This window comes from Lycorma delicatula, chromosome 2 (assembly GCF_047948215.1).
Source record: "Lycorma delicatula isolate Av1 chromosome 2, ASM4794821v1, whole genome shotgun sequence".
NCBI lineage: Eukaryota > Metazoa > Arthropoda > Insecta > Hemiptera > Fulgoridae > Lycorma > Lycorma delicatula.
The window spans coordinates 36,193,340-36,208,064 of record NC_134456.1 but is presented as its reverse complement, the minus strand read 5'-3'; the positions used below and the strand labels follow the sequence as shown (position 1 = coordinate 36,208,064).

Here is a 14,725-nt window from a genome sequence, read left to right as displayed (position 1 = left end):
AATGCTTAATTTTTAATATTGTGTTAACCAAGGTACTAAGCATGATTTTCAGTTTGAAATAGCTACATCCCTAAAAGAAATATAATTATATTTCTTTTAGTTTTTTCGATTTTTGAAAAAAATTTATTTCTTGCCATAGACATGTATGTAAAAAAAAACATGTAAATAAGTTAAAACATTATTTTGACTTTGTAAACTTACTACTATTATTGCTGTCATCAAAACTTACCACATTTGATGTAATAGAATAGTAATGAAGAAGTGGTTATTTATGTAACTGGATTATTTATATAAAGTAAATAACACAGTTTCTTAAATATTTATAACTGGAAAAATTAAAAATGCGCTACTATAGTTAAAATATTCGATCTGCTCAATTCATACAGAATGAGAATATATATAATGCAACAACAGTAATCTCATTTAAAAATCTGATTTTCATACCCGGATTTTGATGTTATTTAGATCATATGATAACATCTTTGCAACTTCCTTTGAATAGGACAACAGTCATTTTTTTAATGATACTATATTTATTATCACACACATACACACACACACACACACACACACACACACACACATATATATATATATATATGTGTGTGTGTGCATATATATACAGTATATGTGTATATATATATATATATATATATATATATATATATATATATAGAGTGAGATATGAAACTCAATAATTAATATTCTTAAAAAATCTTTATTAACGTAATATACTCCACTGTATTTTGTAGGTGAACAAAAAGTATTTAATTTATTTATTTTTCCAAAAAATAGATGCTGGAAATGCCCTCCATCTACTGCTACACATGTCTCAACACGTTTCTTCATGTTAGTTGCTACTTTTCGGATGGCCGCTGCACTTATGCGGGATATTTCGTCTTCGATTATGTGCTTAAATTGGTCGATTGTGTACGGGTTGTTCTTATAGACATTATCCTTCAGGTATCCCTAGAGAAAAAGGCCGGAGGAAGTTAAATCTGATGTAGGCGGCCACAGTCCAGGAGAAATGATGTGTTACCCAAAGAACGCACGCTACATTATCTTTGTGCTATTCGCTGTGTGCGCCGGTGCACTGCCTTGCAGCGCCAGCAATCTCGTTCATCAGCCTTTAACAGTGCTACTAATTGCATGATGATATCCTTGTTACGTTCAGCTGTTATCATTTCAGTGAAAAAGATTGGGCCTACGATTCTTTTCCGCGAAATCGCACACCAATTCCAACCTTCTGTGAATGTAACGGGGTCTCGTGGAAAATGTGAGGTTTTTATGCAGTAACTGTTGTTCTGGCTGTTTACGTAGCCGTGAAATCATGCTTCATCAGAGTAGAAAACATAATCCAACACCCAAACACTGCTACGAATAAAACGCTAAAACCTATGACGTAATGAAACCTTTTCCCCTATCAGGTTCCCGAAGCTCATGCACAACGTATATGCGATACGGACGGAGTTTTTTAGCTTCTTTGAGGCTCTGCGAATACTCCCGTAAGACATTCCGGTTTGTCGACACAGTTTTCGTATCGACTTTTTTGGTGAACGTAGCAAGGAAACGTGGATACTTTCCAAGGACGCATCACTAAAAACTGTAGGTCGGCCGGACCGTTTACATTCATCCACACTACCGGTTTTTCTAAAAGGAGCGACTACGCGTAAAATCGTTGATTTATTAGGCACCCGCGATTCAGAAAAAGCTACCCTAAAGTCTTCCTGACATTATACGAATGACTGCGATTTAAAGTAGCTTTCAACAATGAACGCACGTTGAGCCTGGGAGAAACGTATGTTTGTCCGCTCACAGCTTACTCACCACCTTACCCACCGGGTTGGTCTAGTGGTGAACGAGTCTTCCCAAATCAGCTGATTTGGAAGTCGAGAGTTCCAGCGTTCAAGTCCTAGTAAAGCCAGTTATTTTTATACGGATTTGAATACTAGATCGTGAATACCGGTGTTCTTTGGTGGTTGGGTTTCAATTAACCACACATCTCAGGAATGGTCGAACTGAGAATGTACAAGACTACACTTCATTTACACTCATACATATATCATCCTCATTCATCCTCTGAAGAATTATCTAAACGGTAGTGTTACTGGAGGCTAAACAGGAAAAAGAAGAAGCTTACTCACCACCGTCATCAAAAAGGAGGAAATTGCTCGTCTATTGTGTGCTACTACAAGGTCACCTGTTGCATATACACACATTCCCGCTGGCAAAAACTACATTTCCTTCCCAATATGTTTTCGAATTTAAGGTTGCGTATCTTTTTGCTTACCTGTATATGTATATACTTATATACATATATATATATATGTATATGTATAACTTATATATATATATATATGTGTGTGTTATGTTACATATATAAGTTATGTTACAGTAAAATCCTGAGAATTGCATTTCATAGGGCACGTTTGCTTCACATCACTTCAATACTAAGAAATCCACCGCGTGGTGGAATGCAATGCAGGTGCATTCTGTACCAAGTTACAGAATAATTATTCAGTTCTATAGCAGCTCTCAAGGGGTAAAGTCCTGCATTAGGAGATTTGTTCGATATTATATCGTCCTATTATATAAAGTCACTTGCATGTACACGTAATGACGTTAACAATTAATTTTTAACAATTACATGTATACTAATTGTAATGATTTTAATTGTATAAATAAAGTTCATGTTTTTTAAAAATGGAACTCGTGGAGTTTTAAACTTGTGTATATATATATATATATATATATATATATATATATATACACATATATATATAATGTGCCTCGAAGAAACGGGGATACTTTCAGGACATGTTCAACCGAATAAATTTTATGATTAAAACTACGGAATGAATTTGATAATCAATATGTAACATTTTTATTAAACAAACAATCTTTATACATTTCGTGATTTAAAGCTTTCAAACTATCATCATATATAAGAGAACCCTTCTTTAGTATCTTTGACAGGTTTTTTTTTGCCCTACACAATCTACATCACCTCCGAAAAGTACCTATACTTTTTTGCTCTTAATCCAACAAATTCGTAAATAGGATATGCTGCCATTTAATCTTTTAAACGAACCTATATCGCCTTTATCCTATGTGAAAACTGTATAGTTTGATTGATCCAAATAATCCCCTCTTAAATATTCTTTGGTATAATCGAGTATAATAACGAATCTCTTTCGGTCATTAGCAGTTTTATGTTTTCGTAGCCGTATCTAAATAAACAGTAGTTGTAGTGAAAATCATACATGATTAATTTAGCCAAATCCGATACGGTTAACTTATATATATGGGTTTGTTTAAATATATATTTTTCTTCAAAATTGATAATCCAACCACATCATTTCCATAAACGTAATAATGTTTTACTCTTGGACTAGCGTTTAGTTTAAATGTATATTTTTTATTAATCAAATGCATTTCGATCCGTTTTCTTACATTTTCAATAGTTTTTCCATATACACTGTTGATTAGCAGTTTATATACTTTTTTCAATCTTATCTTTTGCAATACACCACGCTTCGATATTTTTCTCAACATAACTTTTCAACGTCGAAACTGAATAAAACAAACAGCTCTATGTATTTTTTCAACCACCAATCCCTGTTGAAGATAAAATTTTAAAGTTCTATAATGTAAAACGTATTTGTTTTTATTTTAAGTGCGCAATAATTTTTTATTCGCCACTCGTTTTGGATCATTGAGAAATCATACTACTGGGAATAGATTTTTTTTCTGGTACGAGTGGATAATCTTTATGCGATTCGTGTAAATATTTAGGGTATGATAAATCAACTTCTAAAATACAACCCATGTTTGCATCATCTTTCAAACTGTTAAAACTATTTTGCAAATATTCAATTTCGTTTTTATAAGCTTTTTTTTAACTTGCTTTAGTTATAATCAAACCTTGCAACTGCTATATCTTTTGATCTATCGTATGAAAATCAATTAAATTTGGTACACGTATGTAACTTCAATGACAATACAATACTACGGTGTTAGAATTTGGATATGACCCTCCCCCACCACCACCCGACACTCGCGCTACCACTACGCTAAATTCATGCATGTTGCTGAAAATTTTTATTTCTCATCAACTATCGTATGAAAATGATTGAAATTTGGTACACGTATGTAACTTCGATGTGTAAAAATAAATATTTTTACTTTTTAGTCTTAATAAACAAAAAAACAATAATACTCAGATATAAATAATATCAAGATTATTTTTTTTGGATGTAAAAAGTTTATTGTTCAATAAGACTAAAAAAAAATTACAAAAATATATTTTATTACATAAAAAAATTTTTTAAAAAAAAACTTTTATTTAACTAATATTAATATTAATATTTTCGGTAGAAAGGGGGATAATTACAGATCATGTAACATTGAAATTTCATGCTAGAAACGATTCTGCAATTCGTTTTCCAAAATCTCTTTTTGTTACTTAACAATTCGAAATTTATCAGTACGATATTCGATAACGAAATTCTAACAAAAATTAGAAAAGCTGATTCATCGAATTTATTTATTTATTTATTACAACATAACTAAAAAAAAAGGCGCCGCGAAAATGTGACATTGTTTATACATATTTTTGTCAATTGTAACTAAATAACGTTCATGAATTTAACGTACTAACAACAACAAAAACTTTTACACCGAAAAGCTTCAAAATTCTGAACATTTTTAGCTGTTTCTTGAGTTGTGATTTTTAACTCTATAGCTCTAATCCCACTGTTTTCCTTTTTTATCCTCAAAACACAAACATAATTTTAAATAAATCGTTCGTATCAAGAAGTATAAATCGTTCGAACAAATGAATCGTTCGTGCGCTTCATTGAAAATAAAGATGTAAGAACATATAGCAACAATCCAACGCACCATGCTTTTTTATTGGAGAGAATAAGTAATTATAAAAAGCTTATTTTTTATTATTTATAAAAAAATGAAACTATACTGATATTATTGTTTTAATCAGGTCAATTTTTTACAACTGCCCAAAGATTCTCAATTGAATTTAAGTCTAGGGAGTTGTCTGACCATGGGAGCCCTTTAATGTTTCGTTCTTCTAAAAATTTTTCCAGTTTTTTGACTATATGGCACGGCGCCAAATCTTGTTGGAACACTCTGTTGTCTCGTGGGAATTTGTTTTGAAGTTGTACGAGGCTCGGCTGATAAATTTTGCAAGCTACACGGGTGCAAAAGGTATATCGAGTTGGGCGTGGCAGCACATGATAGCTAAAATTCCCCTCTACAAACCTGCGATAAAACGTTGAAATCCGATTACCGGTTTGTTTTCAGTAGCAGTTAAAATGGAATCGAGTACGGTCAGTATGTCAACACGGTTAAAACAGCGTGCAGTGATCGAATTTTTAACAGCAGAAAATGTGAATCCTACGAATATTTTTCATCGTTTAAAAGCTTTTTCGGTAGTGAAACTGTTGACAAGAGTACTGTGAATAAGTGCTTGTTGAAATTCCCCGAATGTGAAGCTGGTAAAGCGAAAATTGAGGACACACCTCTCAGCGGACGACCAGTTTCTGTTACTGACGAGAAACATCGAAAGGAGTTGGACGATTTGCTTCAAGTAACTGGCGAATCACCCAACAACGCATCGCTATTCAGGCGTATCTAAAGAACGAGAAGACCATACTATCGAGCAATTGGTTTACCGTAAGTAAAATCTGTGCACAATGATTACCACGCAAACTGATGGACGAACACAAGCAGCATCGTGACGAATGTTGAAAAGAACTTTTACAGCGCTATTGTGCCGAAGAAAACGACTTCCTTTTCAATATTGTGATTGGGGATGACAGTTGGGCACATCATTATGACCCGAAAGAATAAAGGCAAAGCATGGAATACAGACATTACAAATCACCAGGACCCAAAAAATTCAAAACTCAAGCCTCGGCGAAGGTACTCCTTTTGACGGTGTTTTGGGACACCAAACAAGTTTATGTGACTGAGTATCTGGAACATGGGACGACTGTGAACTCTAAACAGTACATTGAAACATTAAGACACTTCAGACGACGAGTATGTTGCATTCGAAAGACCACCATGCCCATAATCTTACAACATGACAATGCGTAGCCTCACTCATCGCACGCCACTACAGAGGCTCTCCGCAAGCTGAAGTTTTAGCCTATTCCGCATCCGCCATACTCGCCGGATTAAGCTCCGTGCGACTTCCACTTCTTCCCTCATCTCAAGAGGAATCTCAAAGGTAATAATTACACCACCAACGATGAGGTGAAGGAAGATATGGCCACTTGGATCCGAAAAAGACCACCAGAATTTTTCAGTGACGGAATACAAAAACTTGTCACACGTTGGGAAAGGTGTATCAGTGTAAACGGGGATTATATTGAAAAATAAATACTGCATTTTGTGGCTAAGGTATTGTACTTTACTCACTTTTTATTTCATTCCTATGCTACGCATATAAGTGCAAAATTTATCAGCCGAGCCTCGTATCACAAACCTTTCCTCAGAATCTTCATATAGTCATCACTTTTCAATATACCATCTACTGGAAATAATGAACAAGAGCCTTCAAATGTGAAACAATTCCAACAAATTTTTTTCTGAAGATACTTAACTGATTGTTGAATATGAGCGGGTGATGTAAAAGAAAAAAAATACAGGTAAAAAAAGACGGGTTTGTCTAACACTTTTCTAACGTATGGAATCTTTTGCCCCTGAACATAAAAATGTGACTTGTCGGAAAACTTAACATTTCTGAATTCTTCTTTGGTCCAGTTTGCATGTGCTTTGCCCAGAAGAGCTTCATTTTGCTAAGGCTGTTTTTTGCACATTGAGCCTCTTTTTATACAAAAGAGCACATCGCTCTTTTATGTTAAACGCTGCTTTTTCCCTGGCCGACGAGCTTTCCGTCCAGCTGAAAGAAGTCCGCGTCTAACAGTTGTCACGTGTAAATCTGTTCCACTGGCTGCTAATTCTCAATTTAAAATCACAGCAGATAATTTTGGATCAAGTTTACTTTTTCTCAGTAATAACAAGTTTCTTTAGATTGTTTTAAATTAAGCGATTGGGGAGGCGAGTGCCTGCGCTGAATGAGGACGAAGTGGCGCGCCAGATGTCCGTACTTTTCCCACGGGAGAAGGAGATAAGACGGGAGGCAGTCTTGTGCGAACGTGGCAGGTTCGCACAGGATGAGGTGATTGCCGCAATTAACAAGTTAAATAACAAGAAGAGTCCGGGCCCAGATGGAGTTCCGGCAGCGGTCATTAAAGGCCTGGCTGCCTTTATGGGCTGCAACACCGCACTTTCCCTCAATGCTGTAAGGAGGGGCCAGAACGGTTTTTCTTCCCAAACCTAATACAAACCCAGGCGTTTGCGAGTACCGTCCTATCAGCCTCATAAATAATATGGGTAAGGCTGCTGAGAGACTTCTTGCTACCAGGATCCAAGAGGAGCTGGACCTAAACGGAAGCCTACATTTGGAGCAATATGGATTCCGTTCGACTCTGGATGCGATAAACAGGGTGGTTAGCTGGGCGGCGGAGGTACGGAGCGGTACTTGGAGGACCAGAAGGATCCCATTGATGGTCCAGTTAGATATCAAAAATGCGTTTGGCTCGGTATCGGGTCCCGCCGATAGAACTTCAGATCAAGAGCAGGAAAGCGAGAGCGGAAGGGTGTAGTAGAGCTGAGACCGAGGCGATGACCCGACCGACAGTGGTGGAAGGAAGTATGGGCAGAGACTAACGCTGCTGCCTGGACCAGAAGGTTAATAAGTGATTTGGACGCATGGCTGGATCGCCAACATGCCGAGGTGAACTTTTACATAACACAGATGATGTCGGGTCATGGATGTTTTGGTTACTATTTAAAAAGATTCGGCAAGAGAGACACACCCAACTGCGACTACTGCCAGGAGGTGGACGACGCAGAGCATACGATGTTCGAATGCCGAAGATGGGCACAATACAGACAATTCATAGCAGTCAATAACCTGAACGCGAATAACGTAGTAGAGTGGTCGCTAAGGAGGGAGCAGATCTGGAACGCTTTTAACAATTTCGCCGGTACGGTTCTTCGCACTAAGGAAGAGGAGGCGCGACGAAGGAATCGTTAGGTTCAATCGTAAATAGGGATAGGTGGACAGCCCCATCTCTGAGAGCCTGTATGCCCTGGCGTGCAGGTTTCGGTGAGGGGACGGGGACTCCGAGGAGATTTCGCGGGGATAAAATTAAAAGACCTAGACCCGGCCGGCGTGGCTGGTTTTGGGGGTGCGCGCGCTCCTTGTGCTGGTCGCACCGGTTTGAGGCAAGTGGCATAAAGACCGAGACCCGGTTTCTGTCGGCGGGGGTGGGGAACGGCATAGCCGGGCTTTGCCCTCGTCGGCGGGAATTAGAGGCAGGCAAGAAAAGATCTAGTACCGGGGCGGTTGACCTGACGTGCCGGGTGTAAAACCGGTGGGCGGGAAGACCGCCTTAGAGTCAAAAGACACGTCTCTGGGCCGAGTATACTTAATTGATGTCCGGCCCAGGGATGTAGGGAAAAAAAATTGTTTTAAAATAACATTCACTGTCCATTTTTTATTGTGTCATACTGGTATGTTCAGAAAGAGAAACAATTTTCAAATGCTTTGTTGAAGTTATGGCCATAATTATATATTAAAGACACACAGTACAAAAAATAAGAAAATATGACTTTGTAATAAAAAATGAAATAAACTTTCACAAGACACTTTCTATAATGTGAAAACTGCTAAATAACCAGAGAACAACAACCTCACATTAGACAACTTAAAGAACGGATGTAGTCAGGCAGTTTAGCCACAACATAGAAATAAACAAAAAATTCCCTGTGTTCATTTGGATTAATTTGCAGAACAGAACCTCTGTTAACCGAAATACCTTTAACCGAAACAACCGACAAAAAATTATATATTTCTCATTTTGACAATGAGTATTTGTTTTCCGCATGAAAAACAAAAATTAATTTAATAAACATTGTTTGTAAAGTCTATAATAGCTCTGTTTAGTTCAAACAGATTTTCTTAGTTTGAAATAGAAAGCATCCGTAGATGGTCACCTGTACGTCAATTATCTTTTAATCCTCTTTTAGACACGGGAAAGCTTGTTTTGGCACTTTCGGTAATTCATATCGTTTGCTCAGTAACCGTCCGTTCCAGGTGATCGTATTAGTGGCTTTTGTGATACCTTGTATGGACTGAGTTTAATAATTTGTGCATCATTTCAACAAAGCGGAAACGGTTCGTGATAATTGAAGAAACATTGGAGGCAATTGAAGAATCAAAAATGGTGAGATTTTGCAAACTGTGGCATAGGTGTTAGTGTTTCTACTCTTTCTGATTGGGTCACATGAGAAATAAGTTTGAAGGGTATGCTTGTACGATACCAAACAAGAGAACAATGAAGATGTGCCAAAACGAAAACGTAAAGAGGATGTGTTTTTATGGTTAACTCAACAAAGGGAAAAGGAATGCCATTAACAGACCCCCATTACACAGAAAAAGGCCAAAATTTTATTGGAAATGAAATGAGCACGGCAGGTTCAGAATTTAAGCCCAGTATTGGATGTCTCAAAAAATATAAAAAATAAGTTCGGACGACGAGATTCACCAAGTAGTACAACAATGAATTTGTCCACCAGAGTTGAATCTTTTTTAAAATCGAAAACCCTTTCTAGTTTATTTTATTCATTGGTAACGCATCAAAGTATCCTCAGAATCTGTGCAACGGAGTCATAATCGTCAATTTTTTACTATAAATTGCTACAAGTTTAATCCAGTCTTTAGACCAAGGGGTGATAGAATTCTTCAAAAGGCATAACCAGGAATTATTTCTGAAATCTCTATTAGAAGAGACAAATGGCTCAAAGACTGCACCCGAAGTCTTGAAAACTATTAACATGAAATACCTTGATTACTGGTGGGCTCAATCCTGGGAGAAAATAACATCATTCACTTTGCAAAAATGTTTGAATAAACGTTTTCACGGGATATTAATTGAAAATGAGTTTAAAAAAAAAATGAAAATCTTCAGGAATTAAATGAAAAAATACCAGGATGTAAAGAAATCAACCAAATTAAAATAAGTGAATGGCTGCTCAACGGGGATAAATCAGAATTAAATTTCAACGATGAAGACATTGTTGACTGGTACTGTCCCAATCACAGAACAACAATGCCGCAGACAACGAAAACATAACAGACCTGCAACATGACACCGCTGACGAGATTTTCAATAATAGAAATAATAAATTTTATTTAGAGTTATATTATTAAATAAGGCTGTATACAGACTTAATAAGGCTTTTTTCATACAGTGTTTTATTCATATTATAAGATGACATTTCGTTTTGTCGAATGATCTGAAGAATCAATGCCCTCTGATGTTCTCCCACTGAAACGATTGCGAAATATTGCTGGAAGAAAATGATGTAATAAGGAAAGCAAAAAAAATGTAGATGATTTTTCCGAGAAAAAAAAATCATAAAATGAAATGTAAACTGGATAATATTGTGTATTGCTTTCGTTAGTTATTTTACCTCAAACTTTAAAAAATGAAATTTTAGTTTTTTGATTATCCGAAACCGCTTTTCCCCCTTTCTTTCGGTTAACAGAGGTTCTACTGTTTAAAGTATATTAAGGTCTCTTAACCAAACGGTTTTAATGAATTAATATGAGACATAGTCAATCCTGAATTATCTTAGCCATTTTCAAGAATAGCAAGCATACCATGCAAAACTTATTAGGGATATTGAGAAGTGAAGTTTTTTCCATTCTTTATAAAGCTGATTGCACTGCTACATATCCAAATGCCAAATCCACCGAAATGATATTCAACCCTTCAAATAACACATTATCAGTATAATGAACATTACTACCCTTCGAGAGAGAGAGAGAGAGAGGGTGAGGGAGTGAGAGAGTAACAATGTATTATTACTAGTATTACTTTATCTCAGGTGCTTTAGATTCAATATTCCCTAAGAGATAGGAAAAGGTAGTGTAAATCATCAAAGTAATGTAAATTGTTATCTGTAGGAAATAGTGAACTATATGGATTCATTAGGGAAATTTTATTTTAGTTTGTCTTAATATTTTTTCATATCAGAAAGATTATTAAAATAGTTTATCGGTAGTAAAACAATTAATCTATCTGAAAAAGTAAGAAGTCTTTAACAAGAACCAGCAAAGTTAAAAAAATTTTGTACGTTTTGATTCACACTTATAAATTGTGTCAAATTAAAAATCTCCATTGAACTGCATTATTATTATTTTAAACACTAATTTTTATTTTATTTTATATATTTATAAAATTAAACTTTCAATGAGCATAAAATGTATAACTGAAGAAAATTTATATTTTACAACTTAAAAATAATAATAATAATATAATAAACCTTCCTTTTTTTATTACAGTAATGATTTATATTTTTAGATAATAATCTAATTTACATAAAACATTTATTTTTTATTTCAATATACATTGTATATTAAGTAGATTAAATAGGTTATAATGTTAAAGTGATAAAATTGAGATGACTAAAATAAAATGTATCATTATGAACTAATCGAAAAAGAACCATCATTTCATCCTTTCGGTAGTAACAGTAATTTATTGATTTTTTAATAAATGCTAACTTAAGTGCATGATGCTTCTGTATATAATATTCAATTAAAATTTATAATACCAGCGACGAATATTTTAAAATTTTTAGCTGTACAGCAGCACATTTTTTTATGAATACTATTTTACAAAATATAAATTTTTTAACGACAACTAAACGTTTTTTTTCGGTGAAACTGAAAATGGCGATCATAGTGTTAGAAATTGTTTTAATATTACTGAAATATTCGGTTAAATAAAATTGCGATTTGATTTTTCAATAAAAAAATGAATCGTTTGGTGTCATCTTCACTATCAACCGTCATGGGTAATATCTTAGCACTAAACAATTAGTATTGTTACAGTTATAAGCTTTAAAAAATTCATATAAAAAGTAAAAAATAAATAAAAAATTAAAGCTTAATTTTAATAGTTTTAATTTGACTGACTCTCTTGTAGATTACTTTTAATATTTTTACGAGTTAAAAACCTTAATTAAAGAATGTTTAATAATTTATTACATACAGTAAAAAACGAGTTTACTCGTTTTGTATTTCCTTTACTTATTAAACTGTGTGATGATTTTTAAGAAGTAGTTCGTACTTAAGGGAAAGAAAGAACAGAATAAGTACACTTAACAGGGAGGAAAAAGAGTAAGAATACTTAAGTAAAGTACATACAGCAGCGATCCAGTATGAATCTTATGAATCTCTGGCCTTTATGTAAAACCGAGAATGTTCATTTATTGGATATTTTGAATAAAATCATTTATTAAAATAAAAAAGGAGTCTAGTTAACATGTTAAGGATGTCACAAATGAAACATCGGTACTAGACAGAAGTGTTTGTTCAGGTCCGACGGCTGACCTCGTACACTGCAAAGTCTTTGACATCAGGCAAACAGATTTTTCAATTCGCGTAGTCATTTTAAATATTTCTTAAAAGAAATAATGGGCATTATTAGTATATTAATAAAATTTCCTCCGTATATTTGAAGGCGTTATTGATACCGGTACTGACATACATAAAAAAACAAAAAAACATGTGTTCAGAATATTAAACGGGTGATTGTGGTAACTGAAAGCAAGGAGTGAATAAAAAATATAAAACAAGATCAGCAATGTTTTTAATTATTATATTTATAATTTGTATATATATGTCTATATATCTTTATAAAAACACGCTTCCTTTATATAAAATATCCAATAATCGTTTTAAAAAAGAGAATAATAACAAATTTAATTCTCTAAAAAATACTGAATCTTTTATGTTCCAGTTAGACTACAATACAATTTCTACATTATACTCGTATTCTGAATCTTCACAGTCGTTTTTTGTTTTGCATATTTTTGGTTTCTTGCTATATAGTTATGTTGTACAGTTGTACACATAAGATAAATATTGTTGTCACATACTGTGCTTCATATCGGTGACTGCGATGCTAGCCGGTAACATATAAGAAGGAGCTGTAGTTTGAATACGCACTTGCACACGCGCTCCCCCCACTAAGCCAACTGAGCGGGCAGCACCCCACAGCACACCGGCGGCAGTATAAGCAGCGATGCGGGAAGTAGAAAGCATTCGCTCTCGGATCACCACGAAGAGAAGAAATTTCCTGGTCGGCCTAAAGTGGGATCTCCGGCCGATAGCCAACATCTTCGCTGGAGCAGCAAGCTTGGTCAGTCCGGCACGAAGCCAGCTAGCGCCAGCAGAATAGCGGTGAAGACGGAGCCGGACGAGCGCCGTTCGGAGAGAACCGCCTCGGCCGCACCGGCGGCAGACGACCGACGACGACACAGCTCTGCAGTGCTCTGGGGACCACCGCTGCCACGCTGTATTGAAAACCCAACTACTGCTGAGGGGAAGCTCGGTTCGATTCCATTTGACGAGCTGCAACTTCCCGATTACAACACATCGAGCCGAGTTGACACGCCGGAGACCAGCGATCGGAGTCCACAACCCTTTTCAAAACTACTCCATCAAACCCAAACAGTCCTTTTCATGGCTACCTGGTCGTTCATAAGGTGCCACGTACTGTCAGAGCAACCCGGCGGCAAATCGGGTCAAATTTTGAATGTCCGGATTTTTGGAGACCTTAATGATCCTTCTAGTGAAAATCAATTTTAGCAGTGAAAGATTCCAAAAGGATATATGTAAGTAATTTGTTGTTTTTTGCTCGACTGCATGGACCTGATCGGATGAAAGTTGGTATGATGATTTCTGCATATGAGGCATTGTTGCCATTTAATTTTGGTGGCAATTGATCAAGAGAGCAGGGAGATACGAGACTTTATAGGTTTGTAGCTCAAAGGATAGGTAAATTTTCTCATAAAATTTAATACCTCTTTGATAGCTACAATACATTCTGATGGTGTTCACTTTATTCAATCTCCCACAAAGGTGAGGGAGAAAACCCTTTTTTTTGTAATTTCAGGACAAGTCACATTCTTGTATTACTTAGACGATTCCGTTACGATTGTAATGGATTCACCTCGGTTGTATCTGGGCAATTTCATTTAGGGATGGGGTATAAGCCTAATTTTTTTTGTTAGTTATCGTTTTACTTGACATCTTCAAACCGGATAAACCGATTTTTATGAAGTTTTGTACGATGACTTCTGAGTATGGGTCATTGGTGGTATTTAATTTTGGTTACAACTGGTCAAAGGGTTTACAATTGAAGAATAGTAGTATGTGGCTGTTTCAGAGGTGTTGGGTGCAGTGTTTAATGTACCAAACATCAACGGGGACAGTCACCGTTGAGTCACATGATTCAGTGTACCAAACATTGACATTGCCTCAGTCTGTTGTCTTAAGTAAAAAGGTTTCCCGTACATCGTGTATATAGTAAAGGAGTAAATTGATGTTCAGAGATATTTTAAGTGCTGTAGATTTGGTCATAGGCCAAAATTCTATCAATATTCTTCACTCTGTGCGAATTGTGGTAACGAGGGTCACAAGCGTGAAGAGTGTCTTCAAAAATATGAGATTTCTACTTGTGTAAATTACAGAAGGTTGCAAGCACTCGATTGATAGTAAAGGCTGTGGTTGTTATTTGAGAGCTGTTGATATGTATTTTGATTCATTGCCTGGTTA

The 14,725-nt window shown here is 35.6% G+C and overlaps 1 protein-coding gene across 2 annotated transcripts in view; it reads right to left on the bottom strand.

Annotated features, from left to right (window-relative positions):
- The window catches only part of LOC142320643 (alpha-tocopherol transfer protein-like), a 58,312-nt gene that overhangs the window by 30,836 nt on the left and 12,751 nt on the right, over window positions 1-14,725 (bottom strand). Inside the window, exon 1 of one of the 2 annotated variants that reach the window (XM_075358673.1) lies at window positions 230-341. The exons of the other annotated variant lie outside the window; for it this stretch is intronic. The gene's annotated coding sequence lies outside the window, so the exon portion shown is untranslated. Of the gene's footprint in view, window positions 1-229; window positions 342-14,725 lie in introns of those variants that run through there. 2 annotated transcript variants of the gene reach the window in all.